This window comes from Rhinoderma darwinii, unplaced genomic scaffold (genome assembly GCF_050947455.1).
Source record: "Rhinoderma darwinii isolate aRhiDar2 unplaced genomic scaffold, aRhiDar2.hap1 Scaffold_1058, whole genome shotgun sequence".
NCBI classification, from domain to species: domain Eukaryota; kingdom Metazoa; phylum Chordata; class Amphibia; order Anura; family Rhinodermatidae; genus Rhinoderma; species Rhinoderma darwinii.
The window spans coordinates 34,446-59,638 of NW_027461943.1; the positions used below are offsets into that span (position 1 = coordinate 34,446).

At 47.0% G+C, this 25,193-nt stretch overlaps 14 non-coding genes across 14 annotated transcripts; all 14 read left to right on the forward strand.

The window, feature by feature from the left end:
- Positions 1-20: 20 nt before the first annotated feature.
- On the forward strand, positions 21-211 carry LOC142698939 (U2 spliceosomal RNA). Its single transcript, XR_012865859.1, has one exon. It is a non-coding gene; the product is annotated as a U2 spliceosomal RNA (small nuclear RNA).
- Positions 212-1,479: 1,268 nt separating this feature from the next.
- On the forward strand, positions 1,480-1,670 carry LOC142698941 (U2 spliceosomal RNA). Its single transcript, XR_012865861.1, has one exon. It is a non-coding gene; the product is annotated as a U2 spliceosomal RNA (small nuclear RNA).
- A 1,121-nt stretch (positions 1,671-2,791) lies between these two features.
- On the forward strand, positions 2,792-2,982 carry LOC142698943 (U2 spliceosomal RNA). Its single transcript, XR_012865862.1, has one exon. It is a non-coding gene; the product is annotated as a U2 spliceosomal RNA (small nuclear RNA).
- Positions 2,983-4,106: 1,124 nt separating this feature from the next.
- On the forward strand, positions 4,107-4,297 carry LOC142698944 (U2 spliceosomal RNA). Its single transcript, XR_012865863.1, has one exon. It is a non-coding gene; the product is annotated as a U2 spliceosomal RNA (small nuclear RNA).
- A 7,682-nt stretch (positions 4,298-11,979) lies between these two features.
- Positions 11,980-12,170, forward strand: LOC142698945 (U2 spliceosomal RNA). Its single transcript, XR_012865864.1, has one exon. It is a non-coding gene; the product is annotated as a U2 spliceosomal RNA (small nuclear RNA).
- Positions 12,171-13,435: 1,265 nt separating this feature from the next.
- On the forward strand, positions 13,436-13,626 carry LOC142698916 (U2 spliceosomal RNA). The gene has a single exon (XR_012865839.1). It is a non-coding gene; the product is annotated as a U2 spliceosomal RNA (small nuclear RNA).
- A 1,273-nt stretch (positions 13,627-14,899) lies between these two features.
- On the forward strand, positions 14,900-15,090 carry LOC142698915 (U2 spliceosomal RNA). Its single transcript, XR_012865838.1, has one exon. It is a non-coding gene; the product is annotated as a U2 spliceosomal RNA (small nuclear RNA).
- A 1,267-nt stretch (positions 15,091-16,357) lies between these two features.
- Positions 16,358-16,548, forward strand: LOC142698946 (U2 spliceosomal RNA). Its single transcript, XR_012865865.1, has one exon. It is a non-coding gene; the product is annotated as a U2 spliceosomal RNA (small nuclear RNA).
- Positions 16,549-17,656: 1,108 nt separating this feature from the next.
- On the forward strand, positions 17,657-17,847 carry LOC142698979 (U2 spliceosomal RNA). Its single transcript, XR_012865895.1, has one exon. It is a non-coding gene; the product is annotated as a U2 spliceosomal RNA (small nuclear RNA).
- A 1,273-nt stretch (positions 17,848-19,120) lies between these two features.
- LOC142698947 (U2 spliceosomal RNA) lies at positions 19,121-19,311 on the forward strand. Its single transcript, XR_012865866.1, has one exon. It is a non-coding gene; the product is annotated as a U2 spliceosomal RNA (small nuclear RNA).
- A 1,272-nt stretch (positions 19,312-20,583) lies between these two features.
- Positions 20,584-20,774, forward strand: LOC142698948 (U2 spliceosomal RNA). Its single transcript, XR_012865867.1, has one exon. It is a non-coding gene; the product is annotated as a U2 spliceosomal RNA (small nuclear RNA).
- Positions 20,775-21,902: 1,128 nt separating this feature from the next.
- On the forward strand, positions 21,903-22,093 carry LOC142698976 (U2 spliceosomal RNA). The gene has a single exon (XR_012865892.1). It is a non-coding gene; the product is annotated as a U2 spliceosomal RNA (small nuclear RNA).
- Positions 22,094-23,233: 1,140 nt separating this feature from the next.
- LOC142698949 (U2 spliceosomal RNA) lies at positions 23,234-23,424 on the forward strand. Its single transcript, XR_012865868.1, has one exon. It is a non-coding gene; the product is annotated as a U2 spliceosomal RNA (small nuclear RNA).
- A 1,124-nt stretch (positions 23,425-24,548) lies between these two features.
- On the forward strand, positions 24,549-24,739 carry LOC142698950 (U2 spliceosomal RNA). The gene has a single exon (XR_012865869.1). It is a non-coding gene; the product is annotated as a U2 spliceosomal RNA (small nuclear RNA).
- The last annotated feature ends 454 nt before the right edge of the window (positions 24,740-25,193 follow it).

The window sequence follows — 25,193 nt, forward strand, 5'->3', positions numbered from 1 at the left end:
ACGCGCGGCCCGTTCGGGTTATCGCTTCTCGGCCTTTTGGCTAAGATCAAGTGTAGTATCTGTTCTTATCAGTTTAATATCTGATACGTCCCCTATCTGGGGACCATATATTAAATGGATTTTTAGAACAGGGAGATGGAAATAGAGCTTGCTCTGTCCACTCCACGCATTGACCTGGTATTGCAGTATTTCCAGGACCGGTGCACCCTTTCCTTATGTGTTTACTAAAATCAGATTCCAAAAGTGCTTTTTGTGTTTGCCATTGTTTTTGTCTTTCGGATGGGATCTCCCCTTTTAATCCCATTATTTCAACACCTGTTGGACAATGCATTTGTACAGTCATGTGTGATAATGAGCTAATTTATTAAATGCAATTAATTAATACATTGCCACCTCTTGTTTTGTGTCGTCTGTGTTTCTGTGTTTCCGGCATTTCACATTGGAACAGCTCATTCACCTTCCTTGTCTTCTCTCCGCCCTCTCTCCTAGGTAGGTTAAAGAGCTGCACCTGAGCCAGCCACTGATTGATGCAGCACCATAGTCAAATAGTGGAGTGGAGTAGGGGAACAGGAAACAGCCATTAAAGCAGCCAGCCAGCCCGCCCGCCCGCCCGCCCGTCACAATGGACCTACCTGTGTACACTAGATGGATGTGATGGAATGTACTGTGGTCCCTACATTTCAAGAAGAAGTAAGAATTGCAGTTGCAACAAACCCTTGCTTGCCTACAAAGAGAGCAGCAATTTGGATTTGTTACTATGTTACCTGGAAGAATAACAAACTGTGCAAGAATGGAGGTTGTAGGAGCAAGGAGAACAAGTTGTCTGTAAAGTTGGTGGATGCCTATTTTCCATTTTGCAGTCCCTTGTCTCCCTCTTGTGGCCTCCTGGAGGCAACTAGCTGTGCAAAAAAAAGACAGCCTGGGGGCCGGCTGTTGCAGTGTTGCCCTCTCAGGCAACACTGAGTGACTGACTGAGCCGCACCGTCTTATATAAAGTTCAGACGGAACTTTGCACGTGTCATAGTGGAGACCTCAGGAGCCAGAGCCAGCTTTCTGACATCATAATGGGGCCTCAGAGATAAAAGCCTGGGCCCAGGCAGTGTTGGTCAGTGCTGCTCAGCAGGCAGCACTGGACTGGATTAAAGCTGATACAAGGTGTGAAAGGAGAAGGGGTGGCAGTGGGCATGCACTTACTGCTGCTGCTGCTGCCAGTGTTTGCACGGCAGGAGGGCATTTGGGCGTTGCCAGGAAGGCGTTTTTATGTCGATTCCTCCTCTTTCAGCACTGCATTGTGGTGCAAGCAAAAGAAGCAAATCCTGTCTTGCTTCCTCTCCGGCCTTTATTCACCTCCCGCTTAGTAGCTGTGAGTGTGTGTGAGCCTGCAGGGCCCCATGGAATTGCCTAGGAGTAGGCTGAATCGCTGCAAGGGGTGAACAGCAGTATTGGGCAGGCTCGGTCAACGCGCGGCCCGTTCGGGTTATCGCTTCTCGGCCTTTTGGCTAAGATCAAGTGTAGTATCTGTTCTTATCAGTTTAATATCTGATACGTCCCCTATCTGGGGACCATATATTAAATGGATTTTTAGAACAGGGAGATGGAAATAGAGCTTGCTCTGTCCACTCCACGCATTGACCTGGTATTGCAGTATTTCCAGGACCGGTGCACCCTTTCCTTATGTGTTTACTAAAATCAGATTCCAAAAGTGCTTTTTGTGTTTGCCATTGTTTTTGTCTTTCGGATGGGATCTCCCCTTTTAATCCCATTATTTCAACACCTGTTGGACAATGCATTTGTACAGTCATGTGTGATAATGAGCTAATTTATTAAATGCAATTAATTAATACATTGCCACCTCTTGTTTTGTGTCGTCTGTGTTTCTGTGTTTCCGGCATTTCACATTGGAACAGCTCATTCACCTTCCTTGTCTTCTCTCCGCCCTCCCTCCTAGGTAGGTTAAAGAGCTGCACCTGAGCCAGCCACTGATTGATGCAGCACCATAGTCAAATAGTGGAGTGGAGTAGGGGAACAGCAAACAGCCATTAAAGCAGCCAGCCCGCCCGCCCGCCCGTCACAATGGACCTACCTGTGTACACTAGATGGATGTGATGGAATGTACTGTGGTCCCTACATTTCAAGAAGAAGTAAGAATTGCAGTTGCAACAAACCCTTGCTTGCCTACAAAGAGAGCAGCAATTTGGATTTGTTACTATGTTACCTGGAAGAATAACAAACTGTGCAAGGATGGAGGTTGTAGGAGCAAGGAGAACAAGTTGTCTGTAAAGTTGGTGGATGCCTATTTTCCATTTTGCAGTCCCTTGTCTCCCTCTTGTGGCCTCCTGGAGGCAACTAGCTGTGCAAAAAAAAGACAGCCTGGGGGCCGGCTGTTGCAGTGTTGCCCTCTCAGGCAACACTGAGTGACTGACTGAGCCGCACCGTCTTATATAAAGTTCAGACGGAACTTTGCACGTGTCATAGTGGAGACCTCAGGAGCCAGAGCCAGCTTTCTGACATCATAATGGGGCCTCAGAGATAAAAGCCTGGGCCCAGGCAGTGTTGGTCAGTGCTGCTCAGCAGGCAGCACTGGACTGGATTAAAGCTGATGCAAGGTGTGAAAGGAGAAGGGGTGGCAGTGGGCATGCACTTACTGCTGCTGCTGCTGCTGCTGCCAGTGTTTGCACGGCAGGAGGGCATTTGGGCGTTGCCAGGAAGGCGTTTTTATGTTGATTCCTCCTCTTTCAGCACTGCATTGTGGTGCAAGCAAAAGAAGCAAAACGCGCGGCACGTTCGGGTTATCGCTTCTCGGCCTTTTGGCTAAGATCAAGTGTAGTATCTGTTCTTATCAGTTTAATATCTGATACGTCCCCTATCTGGGGACCATATATTAAATGGATTTTTAGAACAGGGAGATGGAAATAGAGCTTGCTCTGTCCACTCCACGCATTGACCTGGTATTGCAGTATTTCCAGGACCGGTGCACCCTTTCCTTATGTGTTTACTAAAATCAGATTCCAAAAGTGCTTTTTGTGTTTGCCATTGTTTTTGTCTTTCGGATGGGATCTCCCCTTTTAATCCCATTATTTCAACACCTGTTGGACAATGCATTTGTACAGTCATGTGTGATAATGAGCTAATTTATTAAATGCAATTAATTAATACATTGCCACCTCTTGTTTTGTGTCGTCTGTGTTTCTGTGTTTCCGGCATTTCACATTGGAACAGCTCATTCACCTTCCTTGACTTCTCTCCGCCCTCCCTCCTAGGTAGGTTAAAGAGCTGCACCTGAGCCAGCCACTGATTGATGCAGCACCATAGTCAAATAGTGGAGTGGAGTAGGGGAACAGCAAACAGCCATTAAAGCAGCCAGCCCGCCCGCCCGCCCGTCACAATGGACCTACCTGTGTACACTAGATGGATGTGATGGAATGTACTGTGGTCCCTACATTTCAAGAAGAAGTAAGAATTGCAGTTGCAACAAACCCTTGCTTGCCTACAAAGAGAGCAGCAATTTGGATTTGTTACTATGTTACCTGGAAGAATAACAAACTGTGCAAGGATGGAGGTTGTAGGAGCAAGGAGAACAAGTTGTCTGTAAAGTTGGTGGATGCCTATTTTCCATTTTGCAGTCCCTTGTCTCCCTCTTGTGGCCTCCTGGAGGCAACTAGCTGTGCAAAAAAAAGACAGCCTGGGGGCCGGCTGTTGCAGTGTTGCCCTCTCAGGCAACACTGAGTGACTGACTGAGCCGCACCGTCTTATATAAAGTTCAGACGGAACTTTGCACGTGTCATAGTGGAGACCTCAGGAGCCAGAGCCAGCTTTCTGACATCATAATGGGGCCTCAGAGATAAAAGCCTGGGCCCAGGCAGTGTTGGTCAGTGCTGCTCAGCAGGCAGCACTGGACTGGATTAAAGCTGATACAAGGTGTGAAAGGAGAAGGGGTGGCAGTGGGCATGCACTTACTGCTGCTGCTGCTTTTGCTGCTGCCAGTGTGTGCACGGCAGGAGGGCATTTGGGCGTTGCCAGGAAGGCGTTTTTATGTCGATTCCTCCTCTTTCAGCACTGCATTGTGGTGCAAGCAAAAGAAGCAAAACGCGTGGCACGTTCGGGTTATCGCTTCTCGGCCTTTTGGCTAAGATCAAGTGTAGTATCTGTTCTTATCAGTTTAATATCTGATACGTCCCCTATCTGGGGACCATATATTAAATGGATTTTTAGAACAGGGAGATGGAAATAGAGCTTGCTCTGTCCACTCCACGCATTGACCTGGTATTGCAGTATTTCCAGGACCGGTGCACCCTTTCCTTATGTGTTTACTAAAATCAGATTCCAAAAGTGCTTTTTGTGTTTGCCATTGTTTTTGTCTTTCGGATGGGATCTCCCCTTTTAATCCCATTATTTCAACACCTGTTGGACAATGCATTTGTACAGTCATGTGTGATAATGAGCTAATTTATTAAATGCAATTAATTAATACATTGCCACCTCTTGTTTTGTGTCGTCTGTGTTTCTGTGTTTCCGGCATTTCACATTGGAACAGCTCATTCACCTTCCTTGTCTTCTCTCCGCCCTCCCTCCTAGGTAGGTTAAAGAGCTGCACCTGAGCCAGCCACTGATTGATGCAGCACCATAGTCAAATAGTGGAGTGGAGTAGGGGAACAGCAAACAGCCATTAAAGCAGCCAGCCCGCCAGCCCGCCCGCCCGCCCGCCCGTCACAATGGACCTACCTGTGTACACTAGATGGATGTGATGGAATGTACTGTGGTCCCTACATTTCAAGAAGAAGTAAGAATTGCAGTTGCAACAAACCCTTGCTTGCCTACAAAGAGAGCAGCAATTTGGATTTGTTACTATGTTACCTGGAAGAATAACAAACTGTGCAAGGATGGAGGTTCTAGGAGCAAGGAGAACAAGTTGTCTGTAAAGTTGGTGGATGCCTATTTTCCATTTTGCAGTCCCTTGTCTCCCTCTTGTGGCCTCCTGGTGGCAACTAGCTGTGCAAAAAAAAGACAGCCTGGGGGCCGGCTGTTGCAGTGTTGCCCTCTCAGGCAACACTGAGTGACTGACTGAGCCGCACCGTCTTATATAAAGTTCAGACGGAACTTTGCATGTGTCATAGTGGAGACCTCAGGAGCCAGAGCCAGCTTTCTGACATCATAATGGGGCTGTAATATGACTTTAAGGACAATAATTACTGACACCGGGATTATATTCGTTTTGTCTTTACTGAACATGCAGAAAATATGACAACAGTCAAAAACTTGAGCTCTAGGCAAAATATAACTGGTGCTCGGTAAACAATACAGTCTTTGCTTTTATCCGGCACTTCAATATAACACAGTCTCTTATAATCCGTAATGATTAAAATATGTTCTCTTTATCCGGTGCCTTAGGATAATAAAGTCTCTTAGCTTCCAGGTTTAGTGTAATGTGATCTTTGAGGTCCGGCAATGTAATACAATGCACTCTCTGATGATCCGGCAGTTAATCGCTCTATGCTACCTTATGCTCAAAATGGCGTCTTCAGCTTCTTGCTCTAAACACTCTCTTCTTAACTCAGCCGGATCTCCTTAACTTGGAACTCCAGTAAATGCGTGTCTGATACTTCACATTACTTATGCTCTGCTGCTGGCCAGAATGCTCTTTATCTTTTACAGTTATCTGAGTCTCATTGTCTTCCTTACTTGCTACAGCTCTCTCCGTCCAGTCTCTGTCTCTTCCTGTCCAGCGCTTCTCCGACCTCTCTCCAGACACTTCCTCACTAGACCTCTCTTGTATATCACTCCACACACTAAACACTGTCGATGTACCAACCTCACAGCGCCCTCTAGTGGCCGGCCACAACCTCCCATTTCTCAATGCCATACAATCCTTTTGCTGGGTTACATCTTTTCCCCCAGGTTTATCAGTTGCCGTCCCGGCAACTTGCTGTGGCGTCACAAATCCTTCAAACCTAGAAGGAAGTCTTCCAAAATTGGATCGCTGAGAATGACGTACCTGTGACAACTCTTCTTCCACAGGAGTAACATTCTCTTCTTGTACTTCACTGGTACTTTCTTGTCTCTCTGGTACTTGAACCGGCGGACTCCACCAACCTTCATCTATGGGAACGGGTGTTGCAACAGGAGGATCTCCAGTGTTTGCTTCTGGTTCACGACTTATAAATGTGCAGGGTCTCAGCATATTTCTGTGTACGGTTTTCAAAGGGCCACTACTACCCTCCGGCTTGATCACAAATACAGGAATATATGGATTGGGCTGACGCACCACCTCATACGCCAAGGTTTCCCACTTCCATTGCAGCTTTCCTGCTCTTCTTGCACCCTGGTTTCGCACGATTACTCTATCACCCACTTGCAAAGGTAGTTCCTTCAATTTCTGATTTACTGTAAGATCATGAGGCCCCAGTCTCTGCGCCACTAAATTATACATTTCTTGTACCTTGCGTCGATGACCCCACATCCAGGTCTGCGGAATCCACTCTTCTTGTTCTTCCGGGATAGGCATCATTAAATTTAGGGGACATCGTCCATTTCTTCCGAACATTAACAGAAAAGGAGAATATCCAGTAGTGGCATGTACAGTGTTATTATAGATCCAGATTAATTCTGCAATGTAGTCAGGCCATCTCTCTTTTTTTTGTTTCTCCAGTGTTCGCAACAACTGCAATATGGTCCGATTCATCCTTTCACAGGCCCCGTTCCCTTGAGGGTGATACGGGGTCGTGCGGGTCTTTTTAATCTGGTACAATCTGCATAATTCTTCTATTACTCGCCCCTCAAAACAAGCTCCTTGATCAGAGTGAAGCTGTGAAGGACATCCATAGGGTAAGATGAAATGAGTCCACAATCCCTGTGCCGCAGATTCAGCCGTTTGATCTCTGGTAGGTACGGCCACTGTGAATTTGGTGAAGTGGTCTATCACAACCAATAAATATCTGTACCCTTGTAAAGACTCATCTACTGTCAAATAGTCCATCATGACCAACTGTAATGGATAATGCGTCTGTATATGCCCCACCGGAGCTTGTTGTTCAGCCGCTCTGGCCAGGGTGCAATTTCTACAGTTCTGACACACTTTCTGTGCCACTGCAAACAGCAAAGGATGATAGTAGAATTGTTGCAACCAACGGAAAGTCTTTTCAGGACCGTAATGCCCCTTTTTCTCATGCATCCACTTAACCGTACTTTCTAACTCTCGCTCCGGCAACACAGCTTGCCAGACGGGTCCTTCCATGGTCGGTAGGAATACTCGGCGGTACAATATCCCTTGTTTTACTGCCAATCTATCTCGTTGGCGATATATTCTCTGTCCCACTCCAGACAATCGCAATCGCTCTCGTTGATTGGGTCGGTATCTCTCTAGCACCCATCTTCTTACAGTCCGAATTTGAATATCTTGCAACTGCTGTTTCTTCCATTCTTCAGCAGTCCATTGATCGATGGTTTCTCTTATGGGCTCCCCAGTATGCACCGGAGCACTTTGAATATTCTCACCTGGCATCTGATCATGTACTTCATTGGCAAGGAAATTAGGAGTCTCTGTTTCCTCTAACTCCTCTTCAGTCAGTCCTTCAGGCAAATCTACTGGATTACGGGACAGGGCATCTGCATTCCCATTAGCTCGTCCTGGGCGGTACTTCACAGTAAATTTAAATTTGCTAAGTCGTGCTCGCCAACGTTGCTCCATAGCACCCAATTTGGCCGAGTCTAAATGAACCAATGGATTATTGTCAGTCCATAACACACACTCTGCGCCCAGCAAGATATCTGCAAATCGCTCGGTAACCGCCCATACGACTGCCAAAAGTTCCAACCGGAATGAGCTATAGTTGTCCGGATTCTTTTCCCCATCTCTCAGCGTCCGACTGGCATAAGCAATGACACGTTCCCGTCCATTCTGCACTTGAGAAAGAACAGCTCCTAATCCTTTTAAACTTCCATCGGTACACAAAACAAATGGTAGAGAGTAATCTGCATACGCCAAGACAGGAGCACCAGTTAGTCGTCTTTTTAACTCTTGGAAGGCTTGTTCAGCCTCTATTCCCCAAGTGATACTTCTCTTATGATCGACTCCCGGTTTGGTTCCATTCAGTAACACATATAGGGGAGCAGCCACCTTAGCAAAATTCTGTATGAACCGTCTGTAATATCCAATCAGTCCTAGGAAACTTCTAAGCTCTGTTACTGTCTTTGGTACCGGCCATTGTTGCACGGCTCGTACTTTGGCATCCATTGGTTGTACACCGTCTCTAGTAACCACGTGTCCCAGGTACTCAATTCTTTCTTTAAACAAGTGACATTTGCCCGGTTTTAGTTTTAGACCATGTTCTTCGATACGCGTAAGTACCACTTTCAATCTTTCCAAATGTTCTGTGAAAGTGGCTGAGAAGATAATGATGTCATCTAGGTAGATGAGCAAACATTCAAAGTTTAAATCTCCCAAACAAACTTCCATCAAGCGCTGAAATGTAGCTGGTGCATTGGTTAGACCGAACGGCATCCTCAAAAATTCGTATAACCCCATAGGGGTGATGAATGCAGTTTTTTCTCGATCTTCTTCTGCAACTGGTACTTGCCAGTACCCACTGGCCAAATCCAGGGTAGAGAAGTATTTGGCCTTACCCAAAGCCAGCAAAGAGTCTTCTATTCGTGGTAAAGGGTATGCATCTCTGACGGTGCAGGCATTCAATCGCCGGTAATCTACACAGAACCGCAAGCTTCCATCTTTCTTCTTTACTAATACTATGGGAGAAGCCCATGGACTTTTACTGGGTCGGATAACATGACTGTCTAGCATGCGTTTTAGCAACACTTTGGCTTCTTGATAAAAAGCGGGCGGAATGGTACGGTATCGTTCTCGTACCGGGTGAGCATTTCCCGTATGTATTTCATGTTCTAAAGTTGTTGTCAACCCAAAGTCTGCTTCATTCTTGGAAAAAGCCTTGGAGTGCTCTCCTAACACTCCCGCCACTTCATCTATTTGTCTGGTAGTCAAATCCGTTCCTTCTAAAGGTATTTGCTCCAGTAATCGCCTCCCAATGGTGTCATTAGCTTGAGTGGTGGCTCGACACACTGTAACCACAGCTACACTTTCACAAGGATAACTCACTTGCCAATCTGAACGGCTTTCCACTTGTTCCTCCCTCACCGGAAACACTTCAGCTACTAGTTTCCGGGGAAATAAGGTTACATTTTGTTTCGTGATATTAACCACTCGTAATAATACTTGTCCAGCCTGTACCTTGCATATCGACCGGGCCACGGCTACTCCTTCTTTCTGCAGAGCTGATTCAATTAACACAGTGGTGCCCTTTAACACTTTATTAGTACCCACTGGCAAAGGTAACAACATTTCATGGCCTGCTGGTACTTGTATACTTCGAGAGGCTGGTATCTTAACCAGTCCTACCCTTCCAGGCCAATTTAACAGTTCTCCATTAATGCGACAATGTTTTAAAGTGCGCTGTAAAGCCATTTGAGAAGGTCGTTGAGTGGGTATTTGTTTCCAGTATTTTGGGCCCAGCTCTTGTGACATTACTCCATCTAAGTCCCGCAATATATTCATTCCTAGAATCACGGGAATTTCAGAGTCCATAGCTTTTTCTACTATGATAACCCCCTTTTTGTTCAAATCACGATTCCATATTGAAATGTCCATTTGTATAACTCCCAGGATAGGGATAGGTAAACTATTAGCTGCCTTGAGTCTTATCCAAGTGTCACTCTTCTCACATAACAAGGAAGGGAAATAAGTTTCAAACACAACTTTATCCATAGTGGTCACTTGAGATCCAGTATCGATTAAACATGACAACTCAACGCCATTGAATTTTGCTACGACGACGGGACATTCCCCCACTATATCTGTAGCATCTAACGCAGGGCATGTATCCGTGGACTCCCCTGTAGTTTGCCCCTCAACTACAGGTCGTTCTAGTTTAAATTCCTGCGATTGCTCTGATAGTGAGAACGCATGCAATTTCTAGCAATGTGTCCTGCTCGGCCACAATTATAGCAGATGGTAGGGTCTGGAGCATTCCTACCTTGCTTCCTCCTATCTGCAAACGACTGTCTCTCTTGTGAGTATCGAACTGGAGTTCCAGGGTCAGGCTTATTAGTAATAGCGGCTTTCAACTCTCTCATGGCACCTTCCAATGACTCCATCCTTGCCTCCATGTCGGGGTTCTTCTTGGTTACAATTTCTGCTTGCCTGACCACCGTATCAGTGCTGGCCGATTCCTCTTTTTCCAATGCGATAGCTTCCGTCAATAATTGATGAATCGTCATATCTGGTTCTTTCTTTAACTTTTCCTTCAGAGTTCTCCTTAACGGTGGATTCTTGAGACCTATTACAAACTGATCCCGCAATACTACGTGTACATTGGTAAAGGACCCGGCTGATTGTTCTTCTTTACGTTGCAACATTGCCATTATTTCCTGTAATCCATTTGCAAACTGCGCCAGTGTCTCTTCTTCTTTCTGCTGGCGGGCAAAGAATCGCTTCCTTATCATGCCCTCAGAGGACGTATCCCCATACACATCATCTAATAGCTGCCGAATTTGTTCGAAGGTTTGTCGGTGTCGTGCTGGCTGTAACAAAACGGTTTTCCTAGCTTCTCCTTCTAAGGTACTTAGCGCCAATTCTACTTTTAAATGTGGAGCGACATTACAGAGCCGTGCCGCTCCTTCCAGCCGTTCACTCCAATCTTCCAACAATAGATCAGATCCATTAAACTTTGGCAAATGATTTAAGAGGGCTCCCACCGGTATCATTGGATGGGTCACACTGGATGATAATGTTGTCTCGTCCATTGTATCTGCATCCATCCTGCCGACTACGCCAAGTTGTAATATGACTTTAAGGACAATAATTACTGACACCGGGATTATATTCGTTTTGTCTTTACTGAACATGCAGAAAATATGACAACAGTCAAAAACTTGAGCTCTAGGCAAAATATAACTGGTGCTCGGTAAACAATACAGTCTCTGCTTTTATCCGGCACTTCAATATAACACAGTCTCTTATAATCCGTAATGATTAAAATATGTTCTCTTTATCCGGTGCCTTAGGATAATAAAGTCTCTTAGCTTCCAGGTTTAGTGTAATGTGATCTTTGAGGTCCGGCAATGTAATACAATGCACTCTCTGATGATCCGGCAGTTAATCGCTCTATGCTACCTTATGCTCAAAATGGCGTCTTCAGCTTCTTGCTCTAAACACTCTCTTCTTAACTCAGCCGGATCTCCTTAACTTGGAACTCCAGTAAATGCGTGTCTGATACTTCACATTACTTATGCTCTGCTGCTGGCCAGAATGCTCTTTATCTTTTACAGTTATCTGAGTCTCATTGTCTTCCTTACTTGCTACAGCTCTCTCCGTCCAGTCTCTGTCTCTTCCTGTCCAGCGCTTCTCCGACCTCTCTCCAGACACTTCCTCACTAGACCTCTCTTGTATATCACTCCACACACTAAACACTGTCGATGTACCAACCTCACAGCGCCCTCTAGTGGCCGGCCACAACCTCCCATTTCTCAATGCCATACAATCCTTTTGCTGGGTTACAGGGCCTCAGAGATAAAAGCCTGGGCCCAGGCAGTGTTGGTCAGTGCTGCTCAGCAGGCAGCACTGGACTGGATTAAAGCTGATACAAGGTGTGAAAGGAGAAGGGGTGGCAGTGGGCATGCACTTACTGCTGCTGCTGCTGCTGCTGCCAGTGTTTGCATGGCAGGAGGGCATTTGGGCGTTGCCAGGAAGGCGTTTTTATGTCGATTCCTCCTCTTTCAGCACTGCATTGTGGTGCAAGCAAAATAAGCAAATCCTGTCTTGCTTCCTCTCCGGCCTTTATTCACCTCCCGCGTAGCTGTGAGTGTGTGTGAGCCTGCAGGGCCCCATGGAATTGCCTAGGAGTAGGCTGAATCGCTGCAAGGGGTGAACAGCAGTATTGGGCAGGCTCGGTCAACGCGCGGCACGTTCGGGTTATCGCTTCTCGGCCTTTTGGCTAAGATCAAGTGTAGTATCTGTTCTTATCAGTTTAATATCTGATACGTCCCCTATCTGGGGACCATATATTAAATGGATTTTTAGAACAGGGAGATGGAAATAGAGCTTGCTCTGTCCACTCCACGCATTGACCTGGTATTGCAGTATTTCCAGGACCGGTGCACCCTTTCCTTATGTGTTTACTAAAATCAGATTCCAAAAGTGCTTTTTGTGCTTGCCATTGTTTTTGTCTTTCGGATGGGATCTCCCCTTTTAATCCCATTATTTCAACACCTGTTGGACAATGCATTTGTACAGTCATGTGTGATAATGAGCTAATTTATTAAATGCAATTAATTAATACATTGCCACCTCTTGTTTTGTGTCGTCTGTGTTTCTGTGTTTCCGGCATTTCACATTGGAACAGCTCATTCACCTTCCTTGTCTTCTCTCCGCCCTCCCTCCTAGGTAGGTTAAAGAGCTGCACCTGAGCCAGCCACTGATTGATGCAGCACCATAGTCAAATAGTGGAGTGGAGTAGGGGAACAGCAAACAGCCATTAAAGCAGCCAGCCCGCCCGCCCGCCCGCCCGTCACAATGGACCTACCTGTGTACACTAGATGGATGTGATGGAATGTACTGTGGTCCCTACATTTCAAGAAGAAGTAAGAATTGCAGTTGCAACAAACCCTTGCTTGCCTACAAAGAGAGCAGCAATTTGGATTTGTTACTATGTTACCTGGAAGAATAACAAACTGTGCAAGGATGGAGGTTGTAGGAGCAAGGAGAACAAGTTGTCTGTAAAGTTGGTGGATGCCTATTTTCCATTTTGCAGTCCCTTGTCTCCCTCTTGTGGCCTCCTGGAGGCAACTAGCTGTGCAAAAAAAAGACAGCCTGGGGGCCGGCTGTTGCAGTGTTGCCCTCTCAGGCAACACTGAGTGACTGACTGAGCCGCACCGTCTTATATAAAGTTCAGACGGAACTTTGCACGTGTCATAGTGGAGACCTCAGGAGCCAGAGCCAGCTTTGTGACATCATAATGGGGCCTCAGAGATAAAAGCCTGGGCCCAGGCAGTGTTGGTCAGTGCTGCTCAGCAGGCAGCACTGGACTGGATTAAAGCTGATACAAGGTGTGAAAGGAGAAGGGGTGGCAGTGGGCATGCACTTACTGCTGCTGCTGCTGCTGCTGCCAGTGTTTGCACGGCAGGAGGGCATTTGGGCGTTGCCAGGAAGGCGTTTTTATGTCCTCCTCTTTCAGCACTGCATTGTGGTGCAAGCAAAATAAGCAAATCCTGTCTTGCTTCCTCTCCGGCCTTTATTCACCTCCCGCTTAGTAGCTGTGAGTGTGTGTGAGCCTGCAGGGCCCCATGGAATTGCCTAGGAGTAGGCTGAATCGCTGCAAGGGGTGAACAGCAGTATTGGGCAGGCTCGGTCAACGCGCGGCCCGTTCGGGTTATCGCTTCTCGGCCTTTTGGCTAAGATCAAGTGTAGTATCTGTTCTTATCAGTTTAATATCTGATACGTCCCCTATCTGGGGACCATATATTAAATGGATTTTTAGAACAGGGAGATGGAAATAGAGCTTGCTCTGTCCACTCCACGCATTGACCTGGTATTGCAGTATTTCCAGAACCGGTGCACCCTTTCCTTATGTGTTTACTAAAATCAGATTCCAAAAGTGCTTTTTGTGTTTGCCATTGTTTTTGTCTTTCGGATGGGATCTCCCCTTTTAATCCCATTATTTCAACACCTGTTGGACAATGCATTTGTACAGTCATGTGTGATAATAAGCTAATTTATTAAATGCAATTAATTAATACATTGCCACCTCTTGTTTTGTGTCGTCTGTGTTTCTGTGTTTCCGGCATTTCACATTGGAACAGCTCATTCACCTTCCTTGTCTTCTCTCCGCCCTCCCTCCTAGGTAGGTGAAAGAGCTGCACCTGAGCCAGCCACTGATTGATGCAGCACCATAGTCAAATAGTGGAGTGGAGTAGGGGAACAGCAAACAGCCATTAAAGCAGCCAGCCCGCCCGCCCGCCCGTCACAATGGACCTACCTGTGTACACTAGATGGATGTGATGGAATGTACTGTGGTCCCTACATTTCAAGAAGAAGTAAGAACTGCAGTTGCAACAAACCCTTGCTTGCCTACAAAGAGAGCAGCAATTTGGATTTGTTACTATGTTACCTGGAAGAATAACAAACTGTGCAAGGATGGAGGTTGTAGGAGCAAGGAGAACAAGTTGTCTGTAAAGTTGGTGGATGCCTATTTTTAAATTTTGCAGTCCCTTGTCTCCCTCTTGTGGCCTCCTGGAGGCAACTAGCTGTGCAAAAAAAAGACAGCCTGGGGGCCGGCTGTTGCAGTGTTGCCCTCTCAGGCAACACTGAGTGACTGACTGAGCCGCACCGTCTTATATAAAGTTCAGACGGAACTTTGCACGTGTCATAGTGGAGACCTCAGGAGCCAGAGCCAGCTTTCTGACATCATAATGGGGCCTCAGAGATAAAAGCCTGGGCCCAGGCAGTGTTGGTCAGTGCTGCTCAGCAGGCAGCACTGGACTGGATTAAAGCTGATACAAGGTGTGAAAGGAGAAGGGGTGGCAGTGGGCATGCACTTTCTGCTGCTGCTGCTGCTGCTGCTGCTGCCAGTGTTTGCACGGCAGGAGGGCATTTGGGCGTTGCCAGGAAGGCGTTTTTATGTCGATTCCTCCTCTTTCAGCACTGCATTGTGGTGCAAGCAAAAGAAGCAAATCCTGTCTTGCTTCCTCTCCGGCCTTTATTCACCTCCCGCTTAGTAGCTGTGAGTGTGTGTGAGCCTGCAGGGCCCCATGGAATTGCCTAGGAGTAGGCTGAATCGCTGCAAGGGGTGAACAGCAGTATTGGGCAGGCTCGGTCAACGCGCGGCCCGTTCAGGTTATCGCTTCTCGGCCTTTTGGCTAAGATCAAGTGTAGTATCTGTTCTTATCAGTTTAATATCTGATACGTCCCCTATCTGGGGACCATATATTAAATGGATTTTTAGAACAGGGAGATGGAAATAGAGCTTGCTCTGTCCACTCCACTCATTGACCTGGTATTGCAGTATTTCCAGGACCGGTGCACCCTTTCCTTATGTGTTTACTAAAATCAGATTCCAAAAGTGCTTTTTGTGTTTGCCATTGTTTTTGTCTTTCGGATGGGATCTCCCCTTTTAATCCCATTATTTCAACACCTGTTGGACAATGCATTTGTACAGTCATGTGTGATAATGAGCTAATTTATTAAATGCAATTAATTAATACATTGCCACCTCTTGTTTTGTGTCGTCTGTGTTTCTGTGTTTCCGGCATTTCACATTGGAACAGCTCATTCACCTTCCTTGTCTTCTCTCCGCCCTCCCTCCTAGGTAGGTTAAAGAGCTGCACCTGAGCCAGCCACTGATTGATGCAGCACCATAGTCAAATAGTGGAGTGGAGTAGGGGAACAGCAAACAGCCATTAAAGCAGCCAGCCCGCCCGCCCGCCCGTCACAATGGACCTACCTGTGTACACTAGATGGATGTGATGGAATGTACTGTGGTCCCTACATTTCAAGAAGAAGTAAGAATTGCAGTTGCAACAAACCCTTGCTTGCCTACAAAGAGAGCAGCAATTTGGATTTGTTACTATGTTACCTGGAAGAATAACAAACTGTGCAAGGATGGAGGTTGTAGGAGCAAGGAGAACAAGTTGTCTGTAAAGTTGGTGGATGCCTATTTTCCATTTTGCAGTCCCTTGTCTCCCTCTTGTGGCCTCCTGGAGGCAACTAGCTGTGCAAAAAAAAGACAGCCTGGGGGCCGGCTGTTGCAGTGTTGCCCTCTCAGGCAACACTGAGTGACTGACTGAGCCGCACCGTCTTATATAAAGTTCAGACGGAACTTTGCACGTGTCATAGTGGAGACCTCAGGAGCCAGAGCCAGCTTTCTGACATCATAATGGGGCCTCAGAGATAAAAGCCTGGGCCCAGGCAGTGTTGGTCAGTGCTGCTCAGCAGGCAGCACTGGACTGGATTAAAGCTGATACAAGGTGTGAAAGGAGAAGGGGTGGCAGTGGGCATGCACTTACTGCTGCTGCTGCTGCTGCTGCTGCTGCCAGTGTTTGCACGGCAGGAGGGCATTTGGGCGTTGCCAGGAAGGCGTTTTTATGTCCTCCTCTTTCAGCACTGCATTGTGGTGCAAGCAAAATAAGCAAATCCTGTCTTGCTTCCTCTCCGGCCTTTATTCACCTCCCGCTTAGTAGCTGTGAGTGTGTGTGAGCCTGCAGGGCCCCATGGAATTGCCTAGGAGTAGGCTGAATCGCTGCAAGGGGTGAAGAGCAGTATTGGGCAGGCTCAGTCAACGCGCGGCCCGTTCGGGTTATCGCTTCTCGGCCTTTTGGCTAAGATCAAGTGTAGTATCTGTTCTTATCAGTTTAATATCTGATACGTCCCCTATCTGGGGACCATATATTAAATGGATTTTTAGAACAGGGAGATGGAAATAGAGCTTGCTCTGTCCACTCCACGCATTGACCTGGTATTGCAGTATTTCCAGGACCGGTGCACCCTTTCCTTATGTGTTTACTAAAATCAGATTCCAAAAGTGCTTTTTGTGTTTGCCATTGTTTTTGTCTTTCGGATGGGATCTCCCCTTTTAATCCCATTATTTCAACACCTGTTGGACAATGCATTTGTACAGTCATGTGTGATAATGAGCTAATTTATTAAATGCAATTAATTAATACATTGCCACCTCTTGTTTTGTGTCGTCTGTGTTTCTGTGTTTCCGGCATTTCACATTGGAACAGCTCATTCACCTTCCTTGTCTTCTCTCCGCCCTCCCTCCTAGGTAGGTTAAAGAGCTGCACCTGAGCCAGCCACTGATTGATGCAGCACCATAGTCAAATAGTGGAGTGGAGTAGGGGAACAGCAAACAGCCATTAAAGCAGCCAGCCCGCCCGCCCGTCACAATGGACCTACCTGTGTACACTAGATGGATGTGATGGAATGTACTGTGGTCCCTACATTTCAAGAAGAAGTAAGAACTGCAGTTGCAACAAACCCTTGCTTGCCTACAAAGAGAGCAGCAATTTGGATTTGTTACTATGTTACCTGGAAGAATAACAAACTGTGCAAGGATGGAGGTTGTAGGAGCAAGGAGAACAAGTTGTCTGTAAAGTTGGTGGATGCCTATTTTCCATTTTGCAGTCCCTTGTCTCCCTCTTGTGGCCTCCTGGAGGCAACTAGCTGTGCAAAAAAAAGACAGCCTGGGGGCCGGCTGTTGCAGTGTTGCCCTCTCAGGCAACACTGAGTGACTGACTGAGCCGCACCGTCTTATATAAAGTTCAGACGGAACTTTGCACGTGTCATAGTGGAGACCTCAGGAGCCAGAGCCAGCTTTCTGACATCATAATGGGGCCTCAGAGATAAAAGCCTGGGCCCAGGCAGTGTTGGTCAGTGCTGCTCAGCAGGCAGCACTGGACTGGATTAAAGCTGATACAAGGTGTGAAAGGAGAAGGGGTGGCAGTGGGCATGCACTTACTGCTGCTGCTGCCAGTGTTTGCACGGCAGGAGGGCATTTGGGCGTTGCCAGGAAGGCGTTTTTATGTCGATTCCTCCTCTTTCAGCACTGCATTGTGGTGCAAGCAAAAGAAGCAAAACGCGCGGCACGTTCGGGTTATCGCTTCTCGGCCTTTTGGCTAAGATCAAGTGTAGTATCTGTTCTTATCAGTTTAATATCTGATACGTCCCCTATCTGGGGACCATATATTAAATGGATTTTTAGAACAGGGAGATGTAAATAGAGCTTGCTCTGTCCACTCCACGCATTGACCTGGTATTGCAGTATTTCCAGGACCGGTGCACCCTTTCCTTATGTGTTTACTAAAATCAGATTCCAAAAGTGCTTTTTGTGTTTGCCATTGTTTTTGTCTTTCGAATGGGATCTCCCCTTTTAATCCCATTATTTCAACACCTGTTGGACAATGCATTTGTACAGTCATGTGTGATAATGAGCTAATTTATTAAATGCAATTAATTAATACATTGCCACCTCTTGTTTTGTGTTGTCTGTGTTTCTGTGTTTCCGGCATTTCACATTGGAACAGCTCATTCACCTTCCTTGTCTTCTCTCCGCCCTCCCTCCTAGGTAGGTTAAAGAGCTGCACCTGAGCCAGCCACTGATTGATGCAGCACCATAGTCAAATAGTGGAGTGGAGTAGGGGCACAGCAAACAGCCATTAAAGCAGCCAGCCCGCCCGCCCGCCCGTCACAATGGACCTACCTGTGTACACTAGATGGATGTGATGGAATGTACTGTGGTCCCTACATTTCAAGAAGAAGTAAGAATTGCAGTTGCAACAAACCCTTGCTTGCCTACAAAGAGAGCAGCAATTTGGATTTGTTACTATGTTACCTGGAAGAATAACAAACTGTGCAAGGATGGAGGTTGTAGGAGCAAGGAGAACAAGTTGTCTGTAAAGTTGGTGGATGCCTATTTTCCATTTTGCAGTCCCTTGTCTCCCTCTTGTGGCCTCCTGGAGGCAACTAGCTGTGCAAAAAAAAAGACAGCCTGGGGGCCGGCTGTTGCAGTGTTGCCCTCTCAGGCAACACTGAGTGACTGACTGAGCCGCACCGTCTTATATAAAGTTCAGACGGAACTTTGCACGTGTCATAGTGGAGACCTCAGGAGCCAGAGCCAGCTTTCTGACATCATAATGGGGCCTCAGAGATAAAAGCCTGGGCCCAGGCAGTGTTGGTCAGTGCTGCTCAGCAGGCAGCACTGGACTGGATTAAAGCTGATACAAGGTGTGAAAGGAGAAGGGGTGGCAGTGGGCATGCACTTACTGCTGCTGCTGCTGCTGCTGCTGCTGCCAGTGTTTGCACGGCAGGAGGGCATTTGGGCGTTGCCAGGAAGGCGTTTTTATGTCGATTCCTCCTCTTTCAGCACTGCATTGTGGTGCAAGCAAAAGAAGCAAATCCTGTCTTGCTTCCTCTCCGGCCTTTATTCACCTCCCGCTTAGTAGCTGTGAGTGTGTGTGAGCCTGCAGGGCCCCATGGAATTGCCTAGGAGTAGGCTGAATCGCTGCAAGGGGTGAACAGCAGTATTGGGCAGGCTCGGTCAACGCGCGGCCCGTTCGGGTTATCGCTTCTCGGCCTTTTGGCTAAGATCAAGTGTAGTATCTGTTCTTATCAGTTTAATATCTGATACGTCCCCTATCTGGGGACCATATATTAAATGGATTTTTAGAACAGGGAGATGGAAATAGAGCTTGCTCTGTCCACTCCACGCATTGACCTGGTATTGCAGTATTTCCAGGACCGGTGCACCCTTTCCTTATGTGTTTACTAAAATCAGATTCCAAAAGTGCTTTTTGTGTTTGCCATTGTTTTTGTCTTTCGGATGGGATCTCCCCTTTTAATCCCATTATTTCAACACCTGTTGGACAATGCATTTGTACAGTCATGTGTGATAATGAGCTAATTTATTAAATGCAATTAATTAATACATTGCCACCTCTTGTTTTGTGTCGACTGTGTTTCTGTGTTTCCGGCATTTCACATTGGAACAGCTCATTCACCTTCCTTGTCTTCTCTCCGCCCTCCCTCCTAGGTAGGTTAAAGAGCTGCACCTGAGCCAGCCACTGATTGATGCAGCACCATAGTCAAATAGTGGAGTGGAGTAGGGGAACAGCAAACAGCCATTAAAGCAGCCAGCCCACCCGCCCGCCCGTCACAATGGACCTACCTGTGTACACTAGATGGATGTGATGGAATGTACTGTGGTCCCTACATTTCAAGAAGAAGTAAGAATTGCAGTTGCAACAAACCCTTGCTTGCCTACAAAGAGAGCAGCAATTTGGATTTGTTACTATGTTACCTGGAAGAATAACAAACTGTGCAAGGATGGAGGTTGTAGGAGCAAGGAGAACAAGTTGTCTGTAAAGTTGGTGGATGCCTATTTTCCATTTTGCAGTCCCTTGTCTCCCTCTTGTGGCCTCCTGGAGGCAACTAGCTGTGCAAAAAAAAGACAGCCTGGGGGCCGGCTGTTGCAGTGTTGCCCTCTCAGGCAACACTGAGTGACTGACTGAGCCGCACCGTCTTATATAAAGTTCAGACGGAACTTTGCACGTGTCATAGTGGAGACCTCAGGAGCCAGAGCCAGCTTTCTGACATCATAATGGGGCCTCAGAGATAAAAGCCTGGGCCCAGGCAGTGTTGGTCAGTGCTGCTCAGCAGGCAGCACTGGACTGGATTAAAGCTGATACAAGGTGTGAAAGGAGAAGGGGTGGCAGTGGGCATGCACTTACTGCTGCTGCTGCTGCTGCTGCTGCTGCCAGTGTTTGCACGGCAGGAGGGCATTTGGGCGTTGCCAGGAAGGCGTTTTTATGTCGATTCCTCCTCTTTCAGCACTGCATTGTGGTGCAAGCAAAAGAAGCAAATCCTGTCTTGCTTCCTCTCCGGCCTTTATTCACCTCCCGCTTAGTAGCTATGAGTGTGTGTGAGCCTGCAGGGCCCCATGGAATTGCCTAGGAGTAGGCTGAATCGCTGCAAGGGGTGAACAGCAGTATTGGGCAGGCTCGGTCAACGCGCGGCCCGTTCGGGTTATCGCTTCTCGGCCTTTTGGCTAAGATCAAGTGTAGTATCTGTTCTTATCAGTTTAATATCTGATACGTCCCCTATCTGGGGACCATATATTAAATGGATTTTTAGAACAGGGAGATGGAAATAGAGCTTGCTCTGTCCACTCCACGCATTGACCTGGTATTGCAGTATTTCCAGGACCGGTGCACCCTTTCCTTATGTGTTTACTAAAATCAGATTCCAAAAGTGCTTTTTGTGTTTGCCATTGTTTTTGTCTTTCGGATGGGATCTCCCCTTTTAATCCCATTATTTCAACACCTGTTGGACAATGCATTTGTACAGTCATGTGTGATAATGAGCTAATTTATTAAATGCAATTAATTAATACATTGCCACCTCTTGTTTTGTGTCGTCTGTGTTTCTGTGTTTCCGGCATTTCACATTGGAACAGCTCATTCACCTTCCTTGTCTTCTCTCCGCCCTCCCTCCTAGGTAGGTTAAAGTGCTGCACCTGAGCCAGCCACTGATTGATGCAGCACCATAGTCAAATAGTGGAGTGGAGTAGGGGAACAGCAAACAGCCATTAAAGCAGCCCGCCCGCCCGCCCGCCCGCCCGTCACAATGGACCTACCTGTGTACACTAGATGGATGTGATGGAATGTACTGTGGTCCCTACATTTCAAGAAGAAGTAAGAATTGCAGTTGCAACAAACCCTTGCTTGCCTACAAAGAGAGCAGCAATTTGGATTTGTTACTATGTTACCTGGAAGAATAACAAACTGTGCAAGGATGGAGGTTGTAGGAGCAAGGAGAACAAGTTGTCTGTAAAGTTGGTGGATGCCTATTTTCCATTTTGCAGTCCCTTGTCTCCCTCTTGTGGCCTCCTGGAGGCAACTAGCTGTGCAAAAAAAAGACAGCCTGGGGGCCGGCTGTTGCAGTGTTGCCCTCTCAGGCAACACTGAGTGACTGACTGAGCCGCACCGTCTTATATAAAGTTCAGACGGAACTTTGCACGTGTCATAGTGGAGACCTCAGGAGCCAGAGCCAGCTTTCTGACATCATAATGGGGCCTCAGAGATAAAAGCCTGGGCCCAGGCAGTGTTGGTCAGTGCTGCTCAGCAGGCAGCACTGGACTGGATTAAAGCTGATACAAGGTGTGAAAGGAGAAGGGGTGGCAGTGGGCATGCACTTACTGCTGCTGCTGCTGCTGCTGCTGCCAGTGTTTGCACGGCAGGAGGGCATTTGGGCGTTGCCAGGAAGGCGTTTTTATGTCGATTCCTCCTCTTTCAGCACTGCATTGTGGTGCAAGCAAAAGAAGCAAAACGCGCGGCACGTTCGGGTTATCGCTTCTCGGCCTTTTGGCTAAGATCAAGTGTAGTATCTGTTCTTATCAGTTTAATATCTGATACGTCCCCTATCTGGGGACCATATATTAAATGGATTTTTAGAACAGGGAGATGGAAACAGAGCTTGCTCTGTCCACTCCACGCATTGACCTGGTATTGCAGTATTTCCAGGACCGGTGCACCCTTTCCTTATGTGTTTACTAAAATCAGATTCCAAAAGTGCTTTTTGTGTTTGCCATTGTTTTTGTCTTTCGGATGGGATCTCCCCTTTTAATCCCATTATTTCAACACCTGTTGGACAATGCATTTGTACAGTCATGTGTGATAATGAGCTAATTTATTAAATGCAATTAATTAATACATTGCCACCTCTTGTTTTGTGTCGTCTGTGTTTCTGTGTTTCCGGCATTTCACATTGGAACAGCTCATTCACCTTCCTTGTCTTCTCTCCGCCCTCCCTCCTAGGTAGGTTAAAGAGCTGCACCTGAGCCAGCCACTGATTGATGCAGCACCATAGTCAAATAGTGGAGTGGAGTAGGGGAACAGCAAACAGCCATTAAAGCAGCCAGCCCGCCCGCCCGCCCGCCCGTCACAATGGACCTACCTGTGTACACTAGATGGATGTGATGGAATGTACTGTGGTCCCTACATTTCAAGAAGAAGTAAGAATTGCAGTTGCAACAAACCCTTGCTTGCCTACAAAGAGAGCAGCAATTTGGATTTGTTACTATGTTACCTGGAAGAATAACAAACTGTGCAAGGATGGAGGTTGTAGGAGCAAGGAGAACAAGTTGTCTGTAAAGTTGGTGGATGCCTATTTTCCATTTTGCAGTCCCTTGTCTCCCTCTTGTGGCCTCCTGGAGGCAACTAGCTGTGCAAAAAAAAGACAGCCTGGGGGCCGGCTGTTGCAGTGTTGCCCTCTCAGGCAACACTGAGTGACTGACTGAGCCGCACCGTCTTATATAAAGTTCAGACGGAACTTTGCACGTGTCATAGTGGAGACCTCAGGAGCCAGAGCCAGCTTTCTGACATCATAATGGGGCCTCAGAGATAAAAGCCTGGGCCCAGGCAGTGTTGGTCAGTGCTGCTCAGCAGGCAGCACTGGACTGGATTAAAGCTGATACAAGGTGTGAAAGGAGAAGGGGTGGCAGTGGGCATGCACTTACTGCTGCTGCTGCTGCTGCTGCTGCTGCTGCTGCTGCCAGTGTTTGCACGGCAGGAGGGCATTTGGGCGTTGCCAGGAACACGTTTTTATGTCGATTCCTCCTCTTTCAGCACTGCATTGTGGTGCAAGCAAAAGAAGCAAAACGCGCGGCACGTTCGGGTTATCGCTTCTCGGCCTTTTGGCTAAGATCAAGTGTAGTATCTGTTCTTATCAGTTTAATATCTGATACGTCCCCTATCTGGGGACCATATATTAAATGGATTTTTAGAACAGGGAGATGGAAATAGAGCTTGCTCTGTCCACTCCACGCATTGACCTGGTATTGCAGTATTTCCAGGACCGGTGCACCCTTTCCTTATGTGTTTACTAAAATCAGATTCCAAAAGTGCTTTTTGTGTTTGCCATTGTTTTTGTCTTTCGGATGGGATCTCCCCTTTTAATCCCATTATTTCAACACCTGTTGGACAATGCATTTGTACAGTCATGTGTGATAATGAGCTAATTTATTAAATGCAATTAATTAATACATTGCCACCTCTTGTTTTGTGTCGTCTGTGTTTCTGTGTTTCCGGCATTTCACATTGGAACAGCTCATTCACCTTCCTTGTCTTCTCTCCGCCCTCCCTCCTAGGTAGGTTAAAGAGCTGCACCTGAGCCAGCCACTGATTGATGCAGCACCATAGTCAAATAGTGGAGTGGAGTAGGGGAACAGCAAACAGACATTAAAGCAGCCAGCCCGCCCGCCCGCCCGTCACAATGGACCTACCTGTGTACACTAGATGGATGTGATGGAATGTACTGTGGTCCCTACATTTCAAGAAGAAGTAAGAATTGCAGTTGCAACAAACCCTTGCTTGCCTACAAAGAGAGCAGCAATTTGGATTTGTTACTATGTTACCTGGAAGAATAACAAACTGTGCAAGGATGGAGGTTGTAGGAGCAAGGAGAACAAGTTGTCTGTAAAGTTGGTGGATGCCTATTTTCCATTTTGCAGTCCCTTGTCTCCCTCTTGTGGCCTCCTGGAGGCAACTAGCTGTGCAAAAAAAAGACAGCCTGGGGGCCGGCTGTTGCAGTGTTGCCCTCTCAGGCAACACTGAGTGACTGACTGAGCCGCACCGTCTTATATAAAGTTCAGACGGAACTTTGCACGTGTCATAGTGGAGACCTCAGGAGCCAGAGCCAGCTTTCTGACATCATAATGGGGCCTCAGAGATAAAAGCCTGGGTCCAGGCAGTGTTGGTCAGTGCTGCTCAGCAGGCAGCACTGGACTGGATTAAAGCTGATACAAGGTGTGAAAGGAGAAGGGGTGGCAGTGGGCATGCACTTACTGCTGCTGCTGCTGTTGCTGCTGCCAGTGTTTGCACGGCAGGAGGGCATTTGGGCGTTGCCAGGAAGGCGTTTTTATGTCGATTCCTCCTCTTTCAGCACTGCATTGTGGTGCAAGCAAAAGAAGCAAAACGCGCGGCACGTTCGGGTTATCGCTTCTCGGCCTTTTGGCTAAGATCAAGTGTAGTATCTGTTCTTATCAGTTTAATATCTGATACGTCCCCTATCTGGGGACCATATATTAAATGGATTTTTAGAACAGGGAGATGGAAATAGAGCTTGCTCTGTCCACTCCACGCATTGACCTGGTATTGCAGTATTTCCAGGACCGGTGCACCCTTTCCTTATGTGTTTACTAAAATCAGATTCCAAAAGTGCTTTTTGTGTTTGCCATTGTTTTTGTCTTTCGGATGGGATCTCCCCGTTTAATCCCATTATTTCAACACCTGTTGGACAATGCATTTGTACAGTCATGTGTGATAATGAGCTAATTTATTAAATGCAATTAATTAATACATTGCCACCTCTTGTTTTGTGTCGTCTGTGTTTCTGTGTTTCCGGCATTTCACATTGGAACAGCTCATTCACCTTCCTTGTCTTCTCTCCGCCCTCCCTCCTAGGTAGGTTAAAGAGCTGCACCTGAGCCAGCCACTGATTGATGCAGCACCATAGTCAAATAGTGGAGTGGAGTAGGGGAACAGCAAACAGCCATTAAAGCAGCCAGCCCGCCCGCCCGCCCGTCACAATGGACCTACCTGTGTACACTAGATGGATGTGATGGAATGTACTGTGGTCC